The sequence below is a fragment of the Erigeron canadensis genome, chromosome 1, assembly GCF_010389155.1.
Source record: "Erigeron canadensis isolate Cc75 chromosome 1, C_canadensis_v1, whole genome shotgun sequence".
NCBI lineage: Eukaryota > Viridiplantae > Streptophyta > Magnoliopsida > Asterales > Asteraceae > Erigeron > Erigeron canadensis.
Window position 1 is genome coordinate 22802387 of NC_057761.1, and position 18293 is coordinate 22820679.

An 18293-nucleotide genomic window follows, 5' to 3' on the forward strand; every position below is an offset into this window, starting at 1 on the left:
TTGATATCGATTGGATAATGTCATATCCATATCCATTAAAACGTTTTCATCCATCCATATCTATATGACTATATCCAATGGATGAGTTGGATAAATGGATATCTATAGGATTTTTTTAAATTGTTTTCGCAACAAAAAAATCAAATTGAAATATACAGTAAACATTATTGTTATCAATAAATATGTTGTTGCAACTTTTGACAAACACAAGTCATTGTTTTTTTTATATTATACGATCAAAAGTCACTAGTTTTTTAGCTTGTATAACCAAAAGACATAATGTTTTCCACATTTTTTGCAATCCAAAATTCTAAAATATTGAATACTTACTACAAGCTTAATTCCGCTTGCAGATTTTTTGATTGCAACATCATAATTTTAAGAACACACCACCTCAAAAGTTACAAGTTATAAATTTAACGAAAGTGTAAAATATGTTGAACACGTGTGCATTTATATATGTAATAAAATAAATAGTAATAGCAAATTTAATTAACACCCCTAGTATCCCAACCACACTTTTTGGTATCTCAACCAAAAAGTTGGGATACCAAAAAGTGTGGGCCCCCATGTCTATAATAGTATATATGATAGAGTAAAAAGCGGGCCCCCTGTAATTAATAATCTGGTCGGGTTACCAAAATAATGGTCGGGATACCAGGCGCCTTAATTAATTTTAGTTTAACGGATGACATCAATGGATGACAAACTTTCATCAATATTCACTCCATTAAACACTCATAACCGCTCCACATCAAATATTCTTTCACTTAACGTCATCCATATCCACCAATAATGGATTGGAGCGGGTAGATGTTAATTGGATCAGATTACCATTGCCATCTTTATCTGGGACCCATGAATTTAACGGATTGGAGCGGGTAGATGTTAATTGGATCAGATTTTTTATCTAAACTTAAATGAAAGACAACCTGAGTTGTTTAATGTTTTAATGCAATAAATATATTTTTCTGAATCAAACTGAAAGAAAGAAATCCAAATTTTTCAAAGCCCAATATAGGGCTAAAAGACTTTTTGGCTTCGGAGCTTGTGCTATGTCCCTGATTGAACAAGATGTAATGGAATTTATTGTTCATACTAATGTCACGCATCAAATATATGGGTTCGATATACATTACAACAAAAATGTCATTTATTCACATTCGGTTATAAGAAGTGTGAAATTTTTTTTTAATTTATTCACACTTGAAAATGTTTAAAAAGTATTTATATTTTAAAAGTATGAAAAAATTTGAAAAATCATAACTTTTTCACGCTTATATATGTGGGGAAAAAAAGTTCACATTTCAAAGTGTGTAAAACTATATCAATTGTTCACACTTAGAAGTGTAAAAATTAATTTGTAACACCAAAATTTTTCATACAAGAAAGGTGTGAACAAATTATGTGTTACAATTTGACTTTCACACTTTTAATTGTGAATATGTGTGACATTTGTTCACTTTTTTAGGTGTGAATTTTTTCTTTCCACACAGATAAGTGTGAAAAAATTATAATTTTTCAATTTTTTTCACACTTTTACATGTGTATACTTTTTAAACATTTTTAAGTGTGAATATATTAAGAAATTTCTTCACACTTGTTTAAAGTAAGTGTGAATAAGTGAATTTTTTGTTGTAGTGGATAGAAGACTTTTTGTGTTTGAAGCTTGTGCTATGTCCCTATTTGAACAAAATGTAATGTAGTGGAATTTATGATAAGGGAAGTAATATTCGTACCACAGAATTTGATAAATTTACCACTGTTATACATTACACATTTGCACAATATGCTATAAAACATATACCGTGTGATAAATACATCAATACTTGTGGTATGATTATCACTTCTCTTATGATAATGTTAGTCATTGTTCATATTAAAGTCACATAATATATATTCTTGCAAATAACGAGTGATGCAGTGGCGATCTTAAATTATTATATTGAAAGGACCAAAAGACAAAGCTTTTTATTTAGAGTGGTTAAGCAAAGTTTCTATAACTTTTTCACTATAATTTGTAAATTTACATACATTTTTAGGCACCATTGGTCCCTCTGAAGATTCATCATTCATCCATATTCATTTTATAGTTTTAGGTTGGCTTGCCTATATGCTGTGTTGACCTAACTATTCCCCATCTTTAGAAGAAATTGACAAACGTACGGAAATGTTCTAATAGACATATTTATCGTTAATAATGTTTTAAATATAGCCACATACCTACCAGTTTACCGGTAATACCAAATACCGGTTAGTCCTCCGGTACAACTAACCCAGTTTTTTGTCCGGTATTTCACTATTCCTTAACGTCAGTTTTGTCTTGTTTTCCGCTTATAATGTTATTTTTTTTTCTTGTTTTTTTTGAAATAAGTTTTATGATACTTTAATGTTATTTTATGTTTATTTGTAAACTTTAGAACTTATATTTTATGATGAAATACCTATTTGTTCGAATTATTTTGAGTAAATTGTAGTTCTACTTTGACTATTTTCATTGAATTGTACCACTCCTGGTTGATACATTTAATAGTTATGGGAAGTGATATATCTAAATTACTTTTTATCCATCTACAACAATAGTATATATTTTACAACACAATGTACAACCCTACAATGATTGTATTGTTGTTGATGGCTAAAAGTGGTTGTAGGTATATCATTTCTCAAATAATTATTGCTATGTAATTTCGGAAATAATCATGGGCCTTATCTTTTTAATATACATTGCTATAAAAAACTTAGAAGAGTCTACTCAATAAATTTGTTTGGTGAAGGTGATAATAAGTTTCTGATTGTGTGCGCATGTGATTAAATCGTGCATAAAAGTCACTCTTTCATTTTGCTTCTCGCATGAAACACCGTTCCAATCACAAAATGGAAGTGTTTCCATGAGGTTAGAGCTCCATATGGATCAACCTTGGGTGGTCATCAATCATCATGTACTTTCAAAGATAACAATGCAAGGTGGTCTCGGCTTTCTATAGCGGACATGAGACTGAATATCTGGCTTTGTTGTTTTTCAAGTCGATGATTACCCAAGATCGATACATATTGAGCTTCTACCTCATGAAACATTTCCTTTTATTGGGTAATTTGGAACGTGTTACATGTGGGAAGCGGCAAAAAAAGAGTGACTTTTGTAGGACTTTTCACAAGGCCCGTTGTCTCCTCATGTAGGTCACCTTAGCTTAATTCGAACAACAGCTTTCAAGGAGTACTCCCTTGATGATCGTCGGTAATCTTTCCAAATGTAACATCCCAAACTTTTCAACTTTGACTATTTGACTATTCCATTAGCTAACGTCAGGTTCATTAAGTTATATGCCATAAACGGGATTATGTGAGTAAATGCTTATGCGTTTAATATAATATGATTAAAGTATGATAAATATGTTTATGTGGCAATGACTACGGTTATTATATATGATTAATGTACCTATGTATTAATGATTAATTTCATTAAATATGTTAGGGAAGTGATTAACATAATGATACGTATTCCCGATAGAATTAAAGTCATGAAAAGCGTTCCCGTAAGAGTTTAATGGGCATTAAGTGAAAGATTGAAAGTCCAAGGGTCTAGATGTTAAATTTAAAAAGATGGTACAACAGATGTAGGTCATGTACGTGACCTAAAATCCTCCCATAATCAGATTTAACACTCAAAGAACTCCCTCTCAAAACCCTAAGCACTCTTCTCTCAATTCTTGCGATTTCGAGACGATCCGGTGGTGATTTCTTATAGTTTTCGACCCATTAATCTTTCCTACAGGTAAAGCAAGTTTTCTTGATCAATTGATGAGTCTTTTCATTAGGTTTATTCATTCGTTCCTGGCCAAGAAGGGTTGGGTATGATTTAATTTCAAAACATGTACGGATCTTATGTTATTCGGGTGATCAATCAAGTAATTTATGTTTGTAATGGATCAAGGAATCAATTGATGGTTTGACGGCATCAATTGTGTCATAAAAGATGTCAATTTCATGTTTCCAGGTTGGGGTTAGGGTTTGAGATCAAATGGGAATCATTTAAAGAGGTTCAAAAATCAAGTTTGCTGATCGAGCCCCGTTGTGCGGTGCACAGATTAGTCTGGGTGCTTCTGTTTGAGTTTATGCGGAGCATGGAAGATCCATGCGGCGCATATTCAGGTCTGGTAGTCGTATAGGCTTGTTTTCATGCTTGTTTGACCCATAGACCTTATGTTCAGGTTACCTTATGATATAGGGAAATTAGAGAGGTCTTTTGAAGCCACGTTTTATGTTACCTATTGGTTGTATGATGCTATTGCTAGATGGAAATACAAACAAGACAAGTTAATCTTGCGTATTTCTCGTTGTGCTCGTTACGAGGTAAGATACATTATTTTGACACGCTGAGGGTTCAACAAAAACATAGTTTTCATATAATAACTTCCCCAAATGGTATCTTGTTTGCTTATGGGTATTCGGGATTATACAGGAGGTGATATGGGCTATGTAGATGCATATTGAAGCCTGAAATGCTACCCCAATGATATGTACTGATATGAGATGCTATGTATGCTTAATAGAGGATATGATATGAAATGATGTACGATCTAAGATGATAAATGATATGCAATGTTGTAATGATATACGATATGCAATGATATATGATAATGTACGGGATGTAAAAATGTATGCGATGTAATGATATGCTATGAAATGCTATGTAATATCTTGAGATGGATTGAAATGTATTATATGTTGATGATATGTAAAATGTGCATGACTACATGGCTTGTTCATCTAGTTCACTAGATTTATTAAGTTGCCATGACACGTGCACGTTTAAGGGCCCAAACGTAAAAAGATGATATGTGATGATGTTTAGGTAACGTGGACACCTAAACTATATGTGATGTAAACCGAGCTCGTATATGATATGAAAGTGTTAAGCTTAACCCGTACTTGCCCTTGCCCGGCGGGTGCGTATATGGTTGCTTGGGTGGCTCCATGCAACATAATTACGTGGTTTGAGTATCTCGAGTGGCGTGATTGACCACCAATGTCTTTGAACATACGGGCTACTCCTGGATTGGCTTGCCATTAACAACATTGATGGACCACCGTAAGCATTATCCATCTAGTCGGGTGTGAGGTTCCCTATTAGGTCTTATGACCGCCTACACACAAACTTACACCTTATATGTGATGAGTGACTTATGTCACGCCTAATGTAAGTGACTTATGTCACACTATACGATGATGCTTATATGTTATATGTAAAGTAAAAGATGATTAGGCACAGTTAGGTGATTCAACCTATGATGATGATGTTTGATGCGATGATATGTTATGGATGATGTGATGCATCGATGTGATATGTGCCTTGAAGATGTAATTATGACTTTTATATAATGTTTTAAATGGAAAAATGTTTTATAAACTATGTGTTATCTTACTTAGCTAATTCGTTAGCTAACCCTTGCTCTTTTAAAATGTGTTGTGCCCTCAGGTCCAACAATAGTGAGCAGGTAGATGTGAGGCATGGGTAGATGATGTTGAAGCTGGTTGTAGTTTACCCATAGTGGCTGCTCCTTTAGAATTTTGAATTATGTTAAGACGTTGATGAGTTGTAATGACTTGTGATCGAATGTTTTATGTTGGGCAACCGATGGATTTCCATTTAAACTCGTTTCAATGATAAGACAAGTAACACCATTTTGATGAATAAACCAAACTGAAATTATTGGTTTGGACTTTTAAATGTTTGTTCCGCTTTCTTTGACACCGTTAGGTGAAAATTTTTGGAAATACATGTTTTTAAATGATGGGTGTTACACCAAACAACTCGATCAAATATATATAGTTTTATGGAGCAATTTAGTTATATGAAAATCTCTCTCCAAATATAGGTAATCTAGTTAGTTTATCCATGTAACACCCGTCGTTTCAAAATATGGATTTCCAAAAATTTTCGCCTAACGGTGACAAAAAAAGCGGAATTAAACTTTAAAAGTCCAAACCAACAAAATATGTTTGGTTCATTCATTAAATGATGTTACTAGCCATATCATCAAAACAAGTCTAAATGGAAATTCATCGGTTGCCCAGCATTAAACAACCGACATCATAGTAAATACAAATCATAAATATCTAAACATAATTGAACGTCTAATACGAGCAACCACTATGGATAAAATACAGCCAGCTTCAAGATCATCTACCCATGCCTCACATCTTCTCACATCTACCTACTCACTATGTTGGACCGGAGGGCACAACACATTTTAAAAGAGCAAGTGTTAGCTAACGAATTAGCTAAGTAAGATAACACATTGTTTATAAAGCATTTGTCTATTTAAAACATTATAGAAAAGTCATAGTTCATCTTTAAGGCGCATATCATCACAAGTAATAACATATATCATATCACGTCTTGCATTACACATCTTTCATATAGGATGGGTCATCTTAAATGTGCCTAGTCATATTTTGCATCTTCACATATAACATCTAACATTTTTGCATTTGTGACATAAGTCACGCATCTCATATAACATATACATATCATTAAGTGTGACATAAGTCACACCCGACTAGATGGACAAACCTTACGGCTGTACATCAATGTCGTTAAGGAATGGCAAGCCAATCCCGGAGTAATCCGTATGTTCAAGACAAGTGGAGCGGGTCAGAACTCCCGTATTACTCTTCACATCTTTGACCATGTTGCAAGGAGCCACCCAAGCAACCACATCTACGCACCCGCCGGGCAAGGGCAAGTACGGGTTAAGCTTAACACTTTCACATCTAAATTACGAGCTCGATTTCACATTTCATATAGTTTAGGTGTGCACATTACCTAAACATTCATTTTATAGTTTCATCTTAACGTTTGGGCCCTTAAACGTGCATGTGTTATGACAACTTAACAAGTCTAGTGAACCAGATGAACTAGCCATGTAATCATCACATTTTACATCTACACATGCACAATCTATCATTGCATATAATAGTTCATCACATATCAAAAGTCATTTTATATCATCTTTCATCTCATATCGTTTATCCTTGCATATCATTTATCATCTCATATCAATAATTATCATCACATGGCATCTCATAACAATATATATCATATCATGAAATCTTATAACAAAACATATCATCTCATAACAAATCATCTCATATCGATGGGGCAGCATTTTAGGCTTCATTAGTCATCTACATAGCCCATATCACCTCCCGTATAATCCCGAATCACCATAAGTAAAAAAGATATCAATTGGGAAGTTATTATATGAAAACCATGATTTTGTTGAACCCTCAGCATGTCAAAGTAGTGTATCTTACCTCGGAGTAGCACACAACAAATGATAACGTAAGTTACTGAGCCTTGCAAGTATTCCTGACTACCTATAATCATTAAACGACATAATGAGCTATCAATTACCTGCTACTTATGGTCATGACTCAAGTATAGATACGTATAAACATGACCCATGACAAGACTTGATGCATCGGAGGCTCGTTTAATACTTTAGAGCTTACATAACTCGACGAAACTCGGTATTCACTCACTAAATTAACCTTTCTGGAAAATTGACATCACAATCATCTTTTAAAAACATTACCATTAGAAAGTAGAATCTCTCACGATTCTGTGGATAGCTTATTTGTCAAAAACGGAGTTACGGTTCAAAAGTTATAATCATTTAAAAATGTTAACAAATCAGTTCATAACGGGAGTTACGAAAACTTTAACAGGACTTACAGACCTAACGGGAGTTACGAAAATTTGTAACTGGAATTCCAGTGTGGGTGTTATCACCAGTTACCAGCTAACGGGAGTTACACAACCGTAACGGGAGTTACGACGACCAGACGTGAAAAACAACTCCAAAACCTAACCAAACACATCCCAAACGACTTTAACACATCTCCAGGTCTTATGAACATCAAATACAATTAAAATAAGACCAACATCACTCATTGAAAACACCAATTAATCCTTAGATCATATACCAACATTATACAATCGATTTAAAACCCGTAATGACCTAAAATCGATTATAAACGTAATTGAATCCAACCCAAACCCTAAAACCATAAATCAATGGGTTGAAAGGACTTATTATGCATAAAATCAATGTGGCCAATCATCAATTACCTGGAGATAGCAAAAGGGGATGCAAAACTTGATCAAACACCCTCGAATCACCCAAATGACGATGAAATCGAATAATAAAATGCTATGGAACTAAGGGGACAACTAGGGCTTCAAAGGAAGAGTATAATTTCTGTATTATGAGTCTAATGATATGTTACAAGACCCTTAACCCGTTTTTGAGTTTAACCCTATGTCAAAACTAGCCCCTAAGCTTCCAAACGACTCATATTTAGCTCAAAACACCTATAAGGAACACTTACAACATATTAAACACTTTAAGCACCTCTAAAGGCATTAAAATATACCTTTAAACACTTATACACATAAATCATTAAGGCATTAAAGTCTTGCATTTAAAGCATATTAAACATATAGACGCATTGAATCATCTAAAGACTTAACGAACACATACTGTTGACTTAACGATTCAAGTCAACCGTTAAATAAAAGTTCGGGATGTTACAATCCATTTTATATTTAGGAGGCAACCAATTTAATATTGGTGAGTTTAGAACGTATGCTACAAGTTGTTGATAACAAGAATTTATCATACTCAACTTGTATTCAGTATACACAAACTTTACACATGGTATCCGATGGTTTGATAAGTCTTCTTCAAACGGCATAATCGGGAAACCAATTGACTTGGCATCGTATGTTTCACTCACCACTCAACTAAGGATGGCAAATTAACCCGTACCCGATGGAAAAATTCGAAACCTGACATTTTTTGTCCGGATTTAGGTCCGGTTATGGAGATTATTTTAATACTTTTACCGGGTTCGGGTCGAGATGGTTTAAAATGAAAACCCGCATACCCGGCCCATGTACCCAAAACCGCCCTGAACTCATATACCCAACTAGTATATATTAGTAACATACATCTTAAATCTTAAGCATGTTCTTATTGGTTCACCAAATATACTTAGCTGAACCAACAATATACCAAATTTAACACTCCTTCCGCTAGAAATCACATACAAATATTTCATTCAGTTAGCAATTTTTTTTTGTTGATGTCGATGTTAATGTAACCAAAAGATCATAATGCACTTATAAATTTTGCTCCAAAGTCAGTAGCTTTTTGAATTATTCCAAATGTCAAGACCAATCTTAGATTTTGAAAAAAAAAACTAATAATGGATCCCTGATTACCCGCAGGAAAACCTGTTACCTAACAGTTAGTAATTAAACGGAGACCTATCGGTTCCGAGTCTAGGACGGTAATTTTTAATCGGTTCAGAGTCCAGGATTACTTAAACCCGGCCCATACCCATCCCGATGCCATCCCTACACCTCGGTTCCGGGTTTCTCTTTCTTCTCTCTCTCTCTCTCTCCACTTTCTGCTCTCACCCCAAACGGCTCTTTCTCCTGAATCTTGGATTGGAGATTGAGCCTATATGATTTCGAGATCCAGGTGGAGTATTTGAGATTGAGGGGGTGCTTGGTTGGGTGTATTAAGAGGTGGAGAATAGGAATAATTATCATTGATGATACTTGATTTGTTATACACTCAATAATCATTACCCACTACTATATAATACATCATTCTTCACTAAATTGGGGGTAATAAAACTAGGTAATGAATAACCCACTAATTAACCTTATTTGTATAACTTCCGAATTATCCTCCTTACGGTTACTATTGTGTAACTTCTTAAAAAAATTTATTTATATAATATAATAAAAAATAAAATACATATTTCATTAATGATAAAAATCAACCACTATGTTTCGTCGTATATATTATTATTATTGTTACTATTATTATAGTGATAATCATATAGTTAAATATAATATAATTACCATTATGTGTACTTTTCATAAAAAATACTATTATGTCTAAACATACGTACATTTGCACGAACATTCATAAAAAATTCCTTCTAATTTTTTCCAAAAAAAGCATAAAATACTTTTTTTCTTACAAGATGTTAGCAATTTTTATATATTAATTAATTAAAATAAATATAATTTTGTTATTAAGCATTTAATTGATATATTTATTAAACAAGTAACATAAATAATTAAAAGAATACTAAGGAATGCTCTTTATATTCCTTGGCATTATCTTTACCTTTCCCATTTCCCATTGTCCATTGCCTAACTTAAACCAAACACCCCTGAGAGTTTAAAATCGAGATTATTCTCATTCGGTTAAGTTTACACTCCGGTGAATCTAACCTTATTTTTCACTCTTTGTTGGGCCGGAGTTCCCTTCCACTTCGATTGATCTAGAAGCAGCCTCTCTATATTTAGGTAGGGTTAAGATTTGTCTATATCATATCTCCTCCGTACCCCGGCTTATGCCGAGATTACGTACCGTTGTCGTTGTCATTCATATCATACTTAGATGAATATCCGTCCTATACAACCAATTTCAATATTGAAAATGTTGGCTAACTTTATTTAACAAAATCATCATCAATGAATTTTGATGAATAGTAAAAATTAAAAAAACCGTTTTTGTCACAATTTTCGAATATTCTAGAAAATTGAACATATTAATTACAGTAAAAACGTGAAATTACGTGGGCATCAAGCAAATAATTAAAAACCTAATTACGATATTTTCGTGAAATTAGGAGCAATTCAAGCAATTAAAACTTGTATATAAACAAACAAACAGGGCATCCAAATTTCACACCATCAAAAGATGGAAGAAATAGAAATGTACTACTCCCCACTCCGCTTTAAAAACCGCTTCAAACGCCAACACCGGAATATTCCGCCGCCGTCAGCCAACGACACCGTCATGTACGACGGCGAAGGTGACGACGAGAGAAACAACTTAATCTTCACTGAAAACAGATCAGCCACATATAAATCCTCTTTAAACCCATGTGTAGATTTCTTCTTCCACGTCGTCCCTGACACGTCATCAAGAACCGTCGTCAGCCGGTTAGAGTCAGCATGGGCTGATGATCCGCTAACGACGCTCAAACTCATTTTCAATCTCCGCGGTGTTCGCGGGACGGGTAAGTCTGATAAGGAAGGGTTTTATGTGTCTGCACTTTGGCTTCATAAAAACCATCGGAAAACGTTAGCGAAAAACATCGAAAATGTCGTCGAGTTCGGATATTTTAAGGACTTGTTAGAGATTTTGTATCGGCTTGTTACGTGTCCTGAAGTACGAGAAAACGAAAAACGTGTTTGGAAACGTAAGAAATCGTCGAAAGGGAAAGGCGTGGCGAGAAAAATGTATATTCTTGAATTAAAGAATGAAAGGGAGATAAAAAAGAAGATTGAAAAGAAGAGAGAAAAGAGGAGAGAAAAACGGAGGAGGAAAAAGATCAAGAATGCAGGTGGTGGTAGTGAGAATGAGAGATTAGCGAAAAGTCGTGTGTCGAGAGAGGAAAGGGTCGAGGCGAATAAGGCGAGAATGGAGAAAGAGTAACAAAAGGCGAAAGCGTTGAGGCGAGAAAAGGAAAGTGTGATGGTTAAAAAGGCGAATGATATGTATAATTCTGATATGAATTATAAGTATTTGTATGATCAGGTGTCATTGTTTTTTGCTTTTTGTTTGAAATGGGATATTGATATGTTGAATAAAGGTGAGAGGACTAAGATTAGTTTAGCGGCCAAGTGGTGTCCTAGTGTGGATTCGTCGTACGACAAGGCTTTATTGATGTGTGAATCGATCGGTAAGATACTTTACCCTAAGGATGGTGATATGGAGGTTGAAGGGCTCGATGAGGTTAGTTATGTGATGAGGGTTAAGAATCGGTTGAGGAAAGAAGTGCTCGTGCCATTACGTAGTGCTTTGATGTGGCCTGAAGTGTATATGAGTGCGAAAGAATGGAGTTTGATGTGTTACGAGAGAGTGGCTTCTGTTGCTATGAAGAATTATACGGATATATTTTTGCGTAGAGATAATAAGAGGTTTCGTGATTATTTGGAGAATGTGAAGGTTGGTGACACGAAGATTTCTGCAGGGGCGTTATTGCCTCATGAGATCATTGCTTCTTTGAAAGGTGGGAGTTCTGGGGCGGGTATTGTGGCTGAGCTTCAATGGACACAAATGGTGGATGATTTGTTGAAAAAGGGGAAGTTGACAAACTGTATTGCGGTTTGTGATGTTTCTGGTAGTATGTCTGGGACGCCGATGGAGGTGGCTGTGGCACTTGGGTTGTTGGTTTCAGAACTCAGTGCTGACCCATGGAAGGGTCATGTGATTAGAGTCTTAGACTGACATTATGTATGATCAAACACATGATTAGTTGCTTGAACTTGACACCGAAAATCAGACAAACAATTTAAAAACCAAGATTTGGATAATTAAAAATGAAATTAAAGATTTAACAACAGTTAGAATAAAATAAATAGTGTTGGTCAAAAAAGACCAGTATGATCGATTCAAAGGGCCCATGTGCATTTTAAGATAGTTTCAGAATTAGGGTGCATACATCCCCCAAACATCACTTATGCATTAAACTTCATAACCCCACTTGCCAAGATTTAAGGATATATCATTGCGATCTCTACACATTGTTTGAATGTCCTTTTCCCTCCAACTATATACTCTTTCTGTCTAATTAAAATGTCATGAGAAGTGTTTTTTTTTTTAATTTTCAGAGAGAAATTCATTGCATGTATTTATAGTAATAAGATGACTAGCTATATATATTCAATTTATCTCGATGAATTGAAGTAAATTTACTTTGCGACAAAAAATTATCAATATATTAAAACTCTAAGTAAAATACTACTGTTTCATTAGCCAACAAACAATTGTGTTGAATCCTATCGGTTGTTTGACATTCCTTATATATTCACCTTAACTTGCTAGCTTATAGTAGGAATTTGATGATGAATTGTTATTTTTCTTGAATAGTAAAACATACCACAGGACCAATCAATGAATAACATGAATGATTTTCATGTTGTTCGACAAACTATAGGTGGTTTGGACAACAACATTACTTTGAGAAGATTTAGTAGTTGTTTTGTTGTAGATTTAATTAGTGGTACGTGTATATTCAAACATAAACATTTCCTTTTGGAAATATTTTAGAGAATATTAATTAGTCCCCCGAGTTGCATTTGATTAAAGGGCATGATCTTAGATCAAAGACAGAGTTTATTCGAAACATGGATTGGGGTTATAACACGGATTTTCAAAAGGTTTTTGATAGGATGTTGGAGGTGGCTGTGAATGCGAAACTAAGTGAAGATGAAATGGTGGAAAGGGTGTTTGTTTTTACTGATATGGAGTTTGATCAGGCTTCTAATTGCAGTTCATTGTCTCCATGGGAGACTGATTATTATGTGATACAGAGGAAGTTTGAGAGTTGTGGGTATAAGAATGTTCCTGAAATTGTGTTTTGGAATCTTAGAGACTCGCGTTCTACTCCAGTGACTGCCCATCAGGAAGGGGTGGCTCTGCTTAGCGGGTTCTCAAAGAATTTATTGACTCTGTTTCTTGAAGAAGGTGGGGAGATCTATCCTGTTGATCTACCCGTGAGGAGGATTAGAAATCCGGAAAGTGTCATGGAGGCTGCTATATCCGGAGAACTGTATCAGAAACTGGCTGTATATGATTGATACCAGTAATGCTGCATTGAGACTGCTGGAAGTTTATAACCTGGTACTCCACTTGTGTTCGGGTGAAAAAGTGTGTGGCTGTATTTTCATCAATAAAAATGAGCCCAAATGCTTGATATTATCGAATGTAGAGTGTCATGAGTTTATGGAAGAGAGAATTCTCATTAGCAACTTGTAACCGTGAAAGTTTTGAGTAATGAAAACAGTCTGTTTTGCATTAAGATCTTCCTTCACTGCCCATGAAATGGTTAAATGTGATCTCATTAGTAACCTGTTGCCTGTAGCTCTTTAGCTGTTGAAAGTTGTGTTTTCATCAACAGATCAAATGACCTTAAGTGATCATGAATATATGCTTGTTTTTATCTTCAACAATCTTTTGGTACGCTGATGGAGCAACACACATACCTTTAGACTATATACCCTTTGGTATAGAAGGCACGCATGCCAATTTTTGTCAACGGATGCATACGTATTGGATGTTGACCGAATTCACAATATGTTGCTCCAAAACTGTCTTTTTAGGAAATGACTAGTAAAAAAATTATGTCAAATGACTAGTAATGGTTTGAAACCCGATACAGTTGCTTACAACACCATATTCTGCTATGATGTTTTGCTAATTAAATGGACAATAATTGTTAATAACTTTTACCACATGATTGTGTTTATGGTAGCTGTATGCCGTTTCTCTTATTGCGTGGTTGCTATCTGTTAAATATTCTCTGTACATGTTTTCTCTGAGATAGGATGTTTGCAGGCTTGCAGCTTAACACACCCAATTTACTTTTGTTGCATTTCAGTGATAATTATATGCAAGTCATTGCTCTGATACCTCATCTAGGCCAAGTTTCACCCGATTCCATATCTTGCAGATTAATTATGTGGAACCGGGTCGGGTAGGGTTGCCAAGATCCTCTACTGCCAATACTTGATATATGGAAACTATAGGTCTTAATTCTGCATGCGAAGCTTCAACCATCGACATAAAAAAAAAAATTACTACTTATTAATATACATATACATTACAAATAAAAACGTCACATTAATATAATTTAAACTTATCTATACTTACTATATTATAAAGCAAATTCTCTCTGTCTAACATTACTTTCTCAAAATGTCCTTCTATCTATGATATATTTACATAAAATTACTATATTACCTTATTTCTCACCTCAAATCTCAACTAATCATTTTTTTTCCCTCTCCTCCATAAATCATTTTATTCCTCCAATTCATTCAAAATCTTTTATCTCAAAAACCGTACATCGATAAATTATAAAAATTATATGGGTGTTCATAAAATTTCGTGCTCTTTCATTAGAGATGTCATTCAATATACTTTCGACGAATTTTTAAATCCAATGGCGGAGCCCGACATTTGGCTATCACACTCTATAACCTATCACACTCTATGACCTATCACCCCACCATCTTACCGCCGCAACGCACGGGTACTCACTCACTTATGATAAAAACGTCACATTAAAAACACAATACATTACAAAAGTTTTGGGCCAACAGACATCAACCTATTGTTTATTTGCTTGAGTTGAGTGGCCATATTATGCAAACAAATAAATAGTATTAAATAACTGGTAACTTTTTAAAAGGGAAGTAAGTACGTAATTGCTCAGTGTCGCCTTCTGCGGGTTTTGAGCCTCAATACTTCGACGGTGTATGGGGGAGGTTAAGATGTAGGCAGACTTTACCTCTACCTAAGTAGAGAGACTGCTTCCAATTTCTACCTAAATGGTAGAAAATGCCCTCCAACCTTTGCATGGGATGAGGATCGAACCATGACCTCTGTCTCCAAAGACAAAAGTGTTTACCACTGATCCAACCATGCTGCTTTAACTGGTAACTTTTTAACTTTCAACTATACTAAATATCTATTCGATGATATATTGTGTTTTTTTAATATAGTTTTTGAGATGATAAAAGAAAGTGAGGGAAGATATGAGTCATATGACATCATAGAATCTCAAATGACTAACTCATTTTCTACCTATGTAAAGTTAAGGGTAAAGTTTATTTATAAATAGATATTGATTAGAAATAAACTTGTAATACTTTATATGTTTTTGAATACATGGTAAATGAGTGTGAACTCTCTGGTCTCATGTACTGTCTTGATATTTAAAACGCAAGCCGTATTAACTCATGCCCGATGACTTACCATTCTCACACATGGGTGATTATATATAGTTTCTCTTTCTGCATTTGACAAAATTTAAACCGGTAATTTGCAACTTTCAATTGTGGGCTCATGTGGTCACATGATAAGTATACCAGTTGATCTATGATCAGTTGGTTTGAATAGTTATTTTTATTAATCAAATTTCACTTAATTTTGTTAATGACATGAACTGGACATCATATTTAATTTTAATTATACATCATAAAACGTGTATTACATTTTGATATCGTATAACATCTAAAACACGTTTGATGGTGTAAACATAATGTCTTCCTATCTGTTACTAATAAATAAAACATAAAGTTATAGATAATTAACTTATAAAATATTAAAAATTTTTATGTTCATAAACAATTACTTTACTAATTGTGTTTTAAATACTTTTATTAAAGATGTGACTAGGATGTCATTTTCTTTTATTCACTGACGCAGACGGAAATTAAAGAGAGATAATCGGACCTGTTGATTCAAAACAATGCCGGGAACAATTTTTCTAATATTTGTTGATTCGTAAGAATACCGAAAATTATGGTTAAATCAAACTATCACACAATGATAGAGGGAAAAATCAATTTTTGTAATATCATCAAAACTCAAAACTCCTTTCACAAAACACCTTAACACCCTATTTATAATAATCCTAACATCTCTAAATTAGGAAATAAATCAATACATAATTATCCTAATAAATAATAAAAATAACTTATAAAAATAAAATATAACTTCATAAAATAAAAGATCACGCTGCATCATTCTTTGCCTCTTCGAAAAAACTCGCCCTCGAGTTTTGTCTTGAAACCTCCTGGATCAAACAGAAACATATCATTAACGCCATCAATCTCAGACTTATCACCTCGAGAAATCTTTTCTTGAACACCAAGAACAAAATTCAAGAATTGCAGAATCTTCAGAAAATCATAACTTTATAGAAAACTCCATTCGAAAATCCCAACGGTCAGACCGTGATTCAATGAGTCTTAAACAACATATCCAAAAATCAGAGAGATCCAACGGTGAACGAATCCATGTCGCCTGTTTTTCTGCAACTGCGCAGATCTGGACGAACAGAAACGGATTTTTGGGTATTTTTCGAAACAACATATGATCTTCTTCATCGATCTTTCCCCATATGGACAACCATCAGACCCGAACCAATGATACCAATCCTCATCCTTGTATTCATCATACATAGGTGGATGATCATAGATACGATCGTCACGGGAAGACATATCGATCAAGACTTTAGGCTTTGATACCACTTGACGCAGACGGAAATTAAAGATAGACAATCGGACCTGTTGATTCAAAAGAATGCCAGGAACAATTCTTCTAATATTCGTTGATTCGTAAGAATACCGAAAATTAGGGTTAAATCAAATTATCACACAGTGATAGAGAGAAAAATCAATTTTTGTAATATCATCAATACTCAAAACTCCTTTCACAAAACACCTTAACACCCTATTTATAATAATCCTAACATCTCTAAACTAGGAAATAAATCAATACCTAACTATCCTAATAAATAAAAAAAATAACTTATAAAAATAAAATATAACTTTATAAAATAAAATATCACGCTGCATCATTCACACACTATTAAGTTTGTTTCACATTATGATAAGATATAACACCTAAAACATGTTTGGTGTTATACAGATCATATTAAGCTTTTATAATTAAGAATTAAAGCATCATGAGTATTAAATAATAATAATAATAATTAAAATTAATATGATTATTGTGAAATTAAGAAAATTTAAAAGTTTTTTTTTTTTAACAGCAACTTTAACCTAATGTTAAAAGTCACTATCTGTATATCTATACTATATTATAAAGCAGATTTCCTCTGTCTACATTTTAAGTTTCAACATTTACTTTCCCAAAATGTCCATATATCAATTATATATTTACGTAACACTCTTTCTCTTTCCTCAAATCTCAACCAATCATTTTTTTTCTCTCTCATTAATAAATCATTTATTCCTCCAATTCATTTTTAAAATATTTTATCTTAAAAAACCGTACATCGATAAATTATAAAAATTATATGTGTGTTCTTAAAATTTCATGCTCTTTCATTAGAGATGTCATTCGATATAGTTTCGACAATATTTTAAATCCAAGGGCGGAGCCCGTACGACTAAGGCATTTGGTTATCACACTTTATGACCTATCACCCCCACCATCTCACCGCTGCAATGTGCGGGTACTTGCTCTCGTATATTATAAAGTAAATCTCATTTTCCACTTTCAACATTGAATTTTAAGTTTCAAAAATTCATCAAAATCATATTACACTAATCTCCCGCCGCCACCACCATCAATCGCCGTCGTTACCACCATCGTGTTTCGTGTTTCGTCTCCTAGATAGCGTGTTTGTTCATGTAATTGTAATTATATCGACTTCTC

The 18293-nt window shown here is 34.0% G+C and overlaps 1 pseudogene; it reads left to right on the forward strand.

Annotated features, from left to right (window-relative positions):
* Positions 1-10806: 10806 nt before the first annotated feature.
* On the forward strand, positions 10807-13869 carry LOC122587245 (annotated as a pseudogene).
* The last annotated feature ends 4424 nt before the right edge of the window (positions 13870-18293 follow it).